The following is a 10,797-nucleotide window of genomic DNA, read 5'->3' as shown; positions in this document are numbered from 1 at the left end:
GTTCTGTACTCCCCAGTGAAAAAGATACGGAGCTACTGGAGTGAGTCAACTGAAGGGCCATGACGATGACAAAGGGACCAGAGCAACTGAAATATGAGGAAACGCTGAGAGAGCTGGGGTTGATCAGCCTCAGGAAGGCTCAGAGAGGATCTAATCAGTGCGTGTAAATACCAGAAGGGAGGGCATGAAGAAGAGGCAGCCTGGTTCTTCTCAGTGGTGCCCACTGACAGGATAAATTGGAGTACAACTGATTCCATTTAAACAAAAGAAAAATCTTTTCACTCCAAGAGTCGCTGAACTAGATGATCTCAAGAGGTCTCTTGCAACCTCAACCATTCTGTGATTCTGTGAGGACACCTGCCACTGAGATGGAGGAATCTGTCTTTAAAAAGCAGTCTGAAGTTCCTCTGCTGCTTCTGGTTTTGCAGCCCAGAACCATTAATTCTGTGAAAACTGGCATCCTAATTAGACCTTAATTGCATGAGTTTAAATTTTTATTCTTGGAAGAATATCAGTCTCCAATAGCTCCAAGCTCCATAGCTTCCAAGAAAACATAAGGAGTGAACCAAAAAGACTGTAAAACAAGGCACATACAGAACTCAAAAACATTCCCTTAATGAAAAAGTGAAAAATACAGATAGAAAGTTAAAACTTGTATTTTGGGGGCTAGGCTCAGGTCTTGCTGAACATTAGACACCACTATTTCTCACCCAGTTGCCAAGGAAGCTAACTGCCGAGTCTGTTTGTGGCTTCTGTTTGCAGCACTCCAGGTCACTGCACTCCTGAAATGCCAGTTAAAGAGCAAACAGAAGCCAGGCACGGGCATCTCCCACTCCTGTGCAAGACCTCCTCTCAGCAGTTTCCTTCTTGTTAAACAAAACATGCCCTCCACGTGTCTCCTGACCATAGCTCATTTAGATCATGAACACCGTTGCCACCACATGCTCCTTCTTCCCATGCTGACCTCACAGCAAACTCAAGTAAAATAATAAGGAATTTCAAAGGAACAGAGACATCAGTTACAAATTAAATGGACACTTCTCAATTTTACCTGGTGTGATAGTCTCAGTGAGTGCTGAATAATCAAATGCAATATACATTTTCTTTTTCCAGAATGCATTTAAGCTGTTCTAAGCAGCTTTGATATGGATTCTTACGGCTGACTAATGGACAAACTTGAATAATTTCCTGTGATACTGCTTTGGAGGCAATACCAAAAGACCAGCAGAAACATCTACCATCCGTAAGCTGAATCTGAACGTTCAGTGTCAGTGCAGCTTTGACAAAAAGCCCGAGAGCTTGTTAGCGCACTCTCAGCTGTGCACATTCCAATTACAAAAGGGAAGATTAATATCATCAACTTCAGTCACCTGCAAGTTAGTTGACTACTTCAAAACAAGTAACCTTAAGCCCTATATGTATCAAGGGAATGAATGAGACACCTCCAGAGGGTAATTCATCTCATTCTAAATCTGGTGTTTTAGACAAGATGAATCTCGCCCTGCAGACACTTGATTCATTTCATTGACTACAAAACTCAGAGTTTAAACTTAGACAACTTCCAGGATTATAAGTCAGGTAGGATAAAGGTTGTAGAAAACACCTATTATCTGAACTCTGTTATATCAGACATCTATATACGGGTTTTCTTTGGGAATACATGTCCAGAAACACGTACAAAAGCAGGTTCTATAGTGACAAGCAGGTTCTGGGTGCAATTCTTTAATAATTCAGCACAGTTATTATACAGCCAGTAGTTACTAGTATCTGAGGACATTATATAGTGCTACAAAATACATATGAGCCTGCAGTAAAAAAGCACAAATTTCCAGAATTCTGCTAATGGACTTTTCAAATGTCCTGTTTCAGACACTACAAAATGAGCAAACATAAATTTCCAAGGAGAGGAGCTGTCGACAAGGCTACAACAGTTAGAGAAACTAAACAAAGCACAAACTCTAAATTTAGAGCACCCAATTTATTTGTGATTTTACTGTTTAAATGTAAATTTATTTTAGTAATAAATTCATTCATAAATTCATATTCATTTTAGTATCATCATACTTGGAATTCTGCAGGTACAAGGTAAGACAAGGTAATTTTCCAGTTTTCTTATACACCAAATGCCAAAAGTACTGCTACCATAAGCATGTGTCATGAGAGAAGGAACAAGCATTTAAAAAATGAAAGAGCACAAAGGTATTACGGAAATAGTTAGGGAGTTGGCTCATGAACACCTCAGACCGAAGTTGTTAACTTGTTCTGTTAAATTAACTGGTGTTATTCTTCTTGTTAAAAGGTGGACCGTCCACCCCAGTCTTTTTGTCACTGCAGACTGACAGCAATTAGAAATTTACTTCTGACTGCAACATTTTGAGGCGTCTTAGGAAACGTTTTCCTTCTTGTCCTTGTGTATAAAATGGAGAAAATGGCTGGGATTCATCTTGAGGTTCAGAAAGCTGGAGAGTAATTTAGTTGCCCAAGTGCAAACATCTAGTACATATACAATGCTTTCATCTATTCAAAACGTCTGCATAGAGCTGGTAAATACGACACAATGCTTGAGATACTTTTTCTACAGCAGCAGCGAGAGAGCAGAGGAAATGTCCCACAGAGCCTGAATGACACTAGGGATCTACACACATGCAACTGAACCTTTCCAAAAGGTAGGTGCCTACAAGCATACTGTTTCCTTAAGCTGTCATTGCAACTAATAAAGATCTAATCAGCATAATCAAAGGAGCCTAGTAAGCATCATCTCACTGAGTAGATATTGACAGCTTGATTTAGTTGCCCATCTGTAGACACCTAGTATTCTTTCAGATGTCATAAGGTATTTAAGACTCATGGCTGCCAAATGTGAGACAGAATTTGAGGAAGATCAGTTTCCTTCTGGAGTGGTGGCTGGAGGACAGCAGGATAGCTCTTTAGTATCTCGAATAGCACTAAATATCTGTGCAACCACCCCTCATGGCTGGTCACCTGAAGCTTGCTCTGGGCTCCACCGACTATATTGACTAGATGATCATTTTAGTTGCCTAAGCATAAGAACCTAATACCATTTGAGGTGTCTAAAAGTCTTCCATGTGACTTCCAGAAATGCTAAAGCCTCCCTTAGGCCTTTTGTCATACTTACCAGATCCATGCAAATATTCTGGATGCTTTATAGCATTTCAAATGCGGCTCTTCCCTTTATTTAGGCAGCTGAATCAAGCCCTAGCTCTTCATTGACTACAGAAGTAGCTTAGTCATATAGCATACCTACGGGTACCTACACACAGACAACAAATTTAGGTACTTTAACCTCAAACTGAATCTCATGCAAGGTCCCTCATCTAATACATAAAATTAACTGCCTCAAAGGCTGTTAGCAGAGAAAAAAAAAAAACAAAAATAAAAACATGAAATGCTCGAGGACTTTCATTTGAGGGCATTACACAAGAATGCTACGCTGTTACCAGAAAGAAGAGTGAAATTTGTACTTGTGTTATGGGAGCCAATGTTATGCACAGAGCTTCAGTTGCACATAGATGTAATTGTTTGCTTTTCCTTAGACAAGTGTGCATTCCTCCATTTCTAAAAACTGAGTGACATTGTTTTGCTACTTTGCACTGTCACAGCTATTAGGTACTCTTTTCCCAAACTAAGCCTCCATTTTATTATGTGATATATAAAGCAAACAAAAGGACAAGCCTCGGCCTTAGGAACTTGCAATCTGTTAATGAGACAGGAGATAGCAGATGCAGACTGGCTGGCACATAGAGGAAGCACAGTGAAACCCCGACACAGCTTTACATCACGTGCCTTCTGTATACTGACAATCTAAGAAAACAAGAAAACATAATTTCTATGAGTTCTTAATTTCTAAACTGATCTAAAAGTTCTTCCTAATTTTAGAATAAATTTTTAAAAAACTATCTCAGATATAAAGCCATAGAGTTAAACAGATTTTTAAAAAAACCTAGATTTTACCCAGTTTGTATCAGAAAACCCACTACTCTTGACATGATTTCCCACTCCAGTAAAAAAGGATAAGTAAGATGAGCTCATGAATTCTATGCTTGTTTTCTATTTTTGCTTTTTGGCTTTTAACCCTCCTGTCACCCTCCAGCAGCAGTTTCCTCTGTGCTCTTTCATTAGACTGACACTATATTAAAAGAGGGTGACTTCTGTAAGGAAAGAGTTAATTATGTAATATCCAAAATACAGAGAGGATGTGACATGTGGAGAAAACAGAAATGGAAATTCCCTACAAATTCATTTTCTGAGACTTTAAGTTTACTTCAGTTCTAAAAAAAAGCAGTGCGATAATAAATATATTGTCCAGAAGACCAGAATCTAAGGGATATTTTTCCCACCTAAATATCTGACTCTACCTTCAGTCGTTCTCATCTGAGCACTTAGGAAGAATTTTTCTTCTCAAATCTAATATTTGCAGATGCAAATTTAGTGGAAGAAGGTTTGGGATTTATTTTTATTTCTTTTTTTGCTATGTTTGTTTCTAATAGAAGGATGAATTTGCTTCTCAGCATGCATTGGCATTTCATAAAGATCCATCTGAAAGATACTGGAAATTTTTTATCCTAGCACATCTGTGCTATTTGCAGTGTGTGCAACATGAATGCACTCTCTAACAAAATGATACAGAATGGAATGGATTAATATGTTGAGCTAAAATAGAACACAGTTGTTCTGCTTGAGCATGCCTATAATTTCTGAGGCTTGGTGCAGGACTGAGTTGAAGCAAAAAAAACCCATGCAATATTCACATTAACCCTTTGAATGCTTTCTCCACAAATATTTTTACTTTTTTGAGTCCGTTTAACTAGTTTTCTAGAATGATGTTAAAATTAACTTTATTCAAAGATCTTTATTGTTCAGTTCATAAAAGCAAAACAAAAGTGTAGGATTGTTTATTTAACTTACAACTGTAAATGAAATTTTGTTAAGAGCAGTGAGGAAATGGATTAGCAAGTATGCGAGAATGCAGTTAGAAGCATTTGGGCTACTGCAACTTGGCAAGTTACCACACATTAGCTGAGATGTGATGATTGACCACTGCAAGCTCCTACCCTGTTCCAATTGCAACATAAGGTACAGTTGTTCCAACCCTAAGTTTACTTTCTTTCAGTTGGAGAGAGTAGGACCACATTCATCCACAGATATTATCACACCTTTTGACTGTATTATCTTGCCTTTTGACTGACTCACAGAACCTGATTTAAATATAGCATGAAGCTATGTAACTTACTAATATCATAAGATTGATTTACTATAGAATCCAGAGTCACAGTACATTTCAAATAATCATATTAGACCAGATCTTGAAATGTGTTGATCACCTTGAGCTTCCTTTACTCACATTTACAAAATTATCAGATCTCTGAATCATATAAACTCTGAATTACTTGTGATTCATTTTTCCTACAAAACCACTTAACTGCACACAAGACCACATATAAAAGAGAGGATCTCCTACAGTGATCCAGACCCTGGATATTTTAGACAACTGAGTCTCATAACCCTCCCTTAGAAAAATCCAGTTGAAAACCAGTTCATTTGTTGGCCTCGTAACCCACATCTTGAGGTAAGTCCAGAACCTTATTGCTCTGGGGTTTTGTGCCAATTTTGTCTCTAACTTAATTATATCTTTTCCCTATATATCAGTTGTTTGCCTTCTGATTAAAGGCTCAACCATATTTCAGCCTTTTTAAATTAGACAAGACAGATTCCTCTTGTATAAGAGACTCTTCATTCCCCCGTCCTCACAAATTGTACCTACAGATCTTACGAGCTTTCTTTTCTTTTTAACTTGCACACTTAGAACTGTACATGATTCAGATAACCACTGTGTTTCACTGTGGCATGAACACTCCCATCTACCAGAAATATCTTACCTCAAGCCCCCTTGCATCATACTGATCCTCCTCACAAGTATTACACATTTTTAGGCCACACCGATTCTGTGATTGACTAATTCAACTAAAGCGCTATGGTGACTAAAACACTAATGCTCATTAATTAATTCATTCTGGAAGCTAGATGATTTCTAATTATCTAGATAGACTGACTCCAAAACAGCTTCCCAGAGGGAGGAGAGCATGAGGGAACAACTCATTTACTGTTTGTACTTTGAAATGAGAAACATAATGTGGTCACTTGTGAAGCGATATGAGAGAAGGCAAACCGGTGATCCAAGGTCCCTATTCTGAAAGCAGCCCAAGAAGGATGGGAGAGAAACAGAAACTGCAATCAAAAGCCATCTCTCTTGTAAAGTGATGGAAACTGCATGGTTCAAAGGGACAATTTCAGAGGTCAGGAGGTGACAGAGAGGCAGGCTGGCTTGAAATCTGTTTTTTCCTTTCCCACTAAAATTCTTCCCCTCCTCCATGTGAAATACAGAACGCTGTACTTGTACGAAGTACTCTTCCATTTTACAGCAATGGACTTCGAGCACCTTTAATGTTTGAACCCACACTGTGCCCTGAGCTAGCACCTCTGCTGATGCTTCAGTGGCTGCCAAGAATATGCAAAACTTCAGCTGCTTTAGGATGGGATCGATGACACCTCAACTGCAACATAAACTTCATACAGAGGAAGTATCATGAAAAGCTATTTGAAAATATATCACTGTGAAAAAAAGCATTCTGGGGATAAAAGTATCTCAGTTTCTTTTTATTTGCATGTTTGTTAATATTGTATTTTCAAATTATATTAAAAATAAATCTGTACTTCCCTTCTATCTTTAAGTGCCTTTATTTTATTTCTCTGGTCTTAATTGCTACTCAAGCCTTCGCTTGGCATTGGCTTTTGAGAATTCCTGTTGACAGACCCCTTAAAAAAACCCTTTCTCTGTTGCCTTTGATAGTACAAATGTTTATTTATTTATGCAACAGCATATATTTTATATTGTTTGCAATATTTTACAAGTGCTCCTGGTTTACTATGAATAAAAATTTTATATACTACTTCAGTGCTCTGTTCCGTCACAGCTCATATATCACAGTAAGATATACTTGATGTTTGCAGTATCTCACTATGACATGCTATGCTATTACTGACAAATTGGTCTTCTGTTTAGCATTAATCAAAATACTCAGTAGAATGGCAAAATATGGGCATCTACAGTGGCTTTTGTTCTTTTCAATTTGTTCTACAAATATAGCAGTATATTTGATTTTTAACTGGGCATATGGCTAAAAACCTGCAGAAATATGTCTCTCTTCCCCTAAATATACTGTATTATGTTCAAAGATCAGGTGAAACAAATGGTTACTCTAAGATCTGTATATTATGTTTAATCATTCCTCAAAAAAGATCAAAGGGGGGTTTATCAAACACAGTGTGGGAATTTGCTCATTTAAAGCCTTCAGTACATTTAGTCTTCTAATCCAAATAGAGAAAATAACCTTGCCAGACAAGGATATAAACTGGACTTCATAGTTTGAAGCTGAGAAAATTTCATTAGCTCTCTACATACACCAACAAAAAGAAAAGTTACCTAAAACAGTAAAAAAACCCCAAACTGGTATCTATATAATTTTCTGAATTCATGTCTGAACCACGTGCATGAAGTGTATGAACAAGACAGCTGCTGCTTCATCTAGTATTCAGTTTTTCTTGTGAAATTTTTCCAAATGCATGTGCTGTTTCATGCCCTGTACGGCTACAAATATTTTACTCAGGGAAGGCTTTATTACTGTTATGGGCATTCACTGCAAAGGAAAAACCAAATGAATACCAAATTTCTCCTATCTACAGATAGGTAGGTAATCACACTAATTAATTGAAAGTATGGTGTTTCATAACTAAACCAATTATGCAGAAAAGGCTGTCTGAGGTTGAACTAAGCACCCTGCCATTAGCCTACAGCACAGCCACTGTGTAACAGGATAGGAAAAAACAAAAGAGTATGGTGAAAAGCAAAACATTATGTTATTTATAACTGTGCATTAAAGAAGGACTGTGAAAATGAAAAAAGCCAAAGCTCCCCATGGCACACACAGCCAGGATGAAAACCCTTTCCCTCTAATGCATGTCCAGTATCCAGCAATCATTTTTAAAAAAGCTCGTGCTTTATCTTGCCAGCTCTCTCTGATAAAGGAACAGATCGTTAGGCACCTGTTTCTCTATCAGAGTAATCCCTCTGAATCACCACATCAAAACTGTTACTTAAATTTTGTATACCAGCAGAATGAAAACCAAATGATATGTGACCTTTTCAGTTCCTAAAATCAAAGTAAGCACATGAATGAGCAAAATCTGATAGTGAAACCTTTTAAATCCACAAACTCAGCTGTATGGTAGGAAAAGATGACCATCAAGTGATGAAGATAATTTCATGACGTGTGAAATCAAAGAACCATTTAATAAAATTCTAATTCATACTCCATTTCATCCAGTCTACAAATTAGACATCCTTTTGGACAAGTATTTACTCATTTCCACTTGCATAATTTCTACTTTTTCATCATTATGGTGGTTACACTGTTCTTTCTTCTCTTTGCAGGTATCTGAACAAAATGCCCCATACCAAAAACATACAGTCTGTGCACAGTCCAGTCTACAAAATAATAATCACATCTTTATGCTTTATTCCCCTGTTTATACCAGGAAAATATACTATGCTTTCAAGAGGTTTGTGCATGTACAGTAAAATGAATCAGATACTATATTTTTAACAGCAGATTTAACTTAATCCACAAACTGCCTAAAGAAAACATTGATTTCTTCAGCAAAAAAAATCTGAAATGTTACTTCAATAACAATTAGGTATAGAAAATATTAACACAAGTATTATGCATACATCTCGAAAGAAAAAGATCCTTATAAAATCTCTTTGATTGCAGACTCAAAACATAACCTGCAATTTAGAAATATCAATATGCTTATAACTGTTGTGTCTTTATATGATTCATCTGTCCCATCTATACATGCTAGTAAAACACAACTCCAAACTTAAAAAAAAACCAAACCAACAACCCAGCTCTATTTACTGATGACTGTTTCCACAGATCTTGCAACTGTGGCTTGAATTCAAGTCATATACACACAAGTGAAGTTCAAATCCATGACACTTCAGTTTTGGATCTTAACTACGATGCGCAATTTGGCCAGCCCAAACAGAGATTCAGATTTTAGGTGGGATTCTTCACAGTCTGTAGACTATATTCATACTTAAAGCACTTCCGATACACTTAAGGTTAGGTAGGGGGAACACAGTTACAAGTTCTTAGTACTTTTTCCTGATGTTCCCTATGATAGTCTGTTTCTATGTAATCTTCATAAAAGTTGCCCCCATAATTGCTATCACATTTCTCCCTAGCCTTCCAATAGACTATTCATTCCACTTAAATACTGATGTCTAAATCAAGAGCCTAGCAAAGGAATCTTCCTTGCTGTCGTCTTTGACAATGGAAAAGCAGAGACCTCCAGTGAGTATTTAACTTTTCTCAGATGCATATTTTAGGAAGAGCCAGACAACAATTTGAGGAGCCTGTCTCACTGCCTATGAAGGGCTCCAAGAGTGGACCTCAATAGCTAACTTCAGTGCCTAAGTTGAATGAATTCTGCCCCTATTTTCTTGTCGCAAAGAAAATGACCAGTAAAACCAAAGCCACATACTTCTCCCATTACAAACATGCTGTTATAATTTATTATGCCAGTATCTTGCAAAGTATTTGTTCACACTATTTAAACTGCACCCAGCATGACACAAACTATGCCAGACACATTTTTGTGTAACTTCTGGCATGCAGATAAAACAGCGTCAGAGAAAACAGCGGCTACACGGGATCCACGTCCGCACAGAGAATATCACCAGCAAGAAATACCTGAAGGGCAATGACACAGCCTCGGCAGCACGGACCACCTTCCCCGCATTGGGCAGCTCAGCCTCCTGCTGCAGCATCAGCGGGCTGTGATGGCCGACATGCCCTCTGCTCGCCCTGGGGCGGGAGCACTCCCATGTGCCGTACTCCCAGTCCTTACCACAAGTCAACCTCGCCCGACAGCTGCTGAAGGAGCTGGGCTTGTTCAGCCTGAAGAAGAGAAGGCTGAGAGGGGACCTTATAGGGTGGGTGTCAGGAGCATGGGGCCAAACTCTTTTCAGTGGAGCCCAGCGACAGGACGAGGGGCAATGGGCACAAACTGAAGCACAGGAAGTTCCGTCTGAACATGAGGAAGAATTTCTTCCCTCTGAGGGTGACGGAGCACTGGAACAGGCTGCCCAGGGAGGTTGTGGAGTCTCCCTCTCTGGAGATATTCGAGACCCACCTGGACAAGGTCCTGTGCAGCCTGCTGTAGGTGACCCTGCTTTGGCAGGGGGGTTGGACTAGATGACCCACAGAGGTCCCTTTCAACCCCTAATGTTCTGTGATTCTGTGACAGCCGAAAAGGCCTTTAAAACTGTGGGGCCGACCTCTGACCCGACAGCTAAGTAAATCCGGCGCACCCCTCGCCACGTAGTAGCGGTGCCGTTAAACAGTGACCCTGCGTACCTCACACCCCGCTTCTACTCTGACCAAGCTTCACTTCAGTAACTTCAGCTTCTGACGTTGCTCTTCTTCCCACGAACATGCCTAACGGTCGGCGTACATTTCAGTCCAAGTGTTGGCCCTGGCCCTGGCCCAGAAGCCACCCTCACGCCGGCAGCGGCAGCGGGTGAAGCACCCTGCCGTGGCCCGCGCTCGGGACAGCCTCACTGCTGACACCATGGCTTCGCCTGCTCTCGCGGCTACGTCCACCGGGCTCCAGCTGCTGGCGTCGGGCCTGCGTGGGGAAACTCTGCTTTTTTCT

The sequence above is a fragment of the Opisthocomus hoazin genome, chromosome 2 (genome assembly GCF_030867145.1).
Source record: "Opisthocomus hoazin isolate bOpiHoa1 chromosome 2, bOpiHoa1.hap1, whole genome shotgun sequence".
Taxonomy (NCBI): domain Eukaryota; kingdom Metazoa; phylum Chordata; class Aves; order Opisthocomiformes; family Opisthocomidae; genus Opisthocomus; species Opisthocomus hoazin.
The sequence above is the reverse complement of the archived record's forward strand: the minus strand, read 5'-3'. Positions refer to the sequence as shown.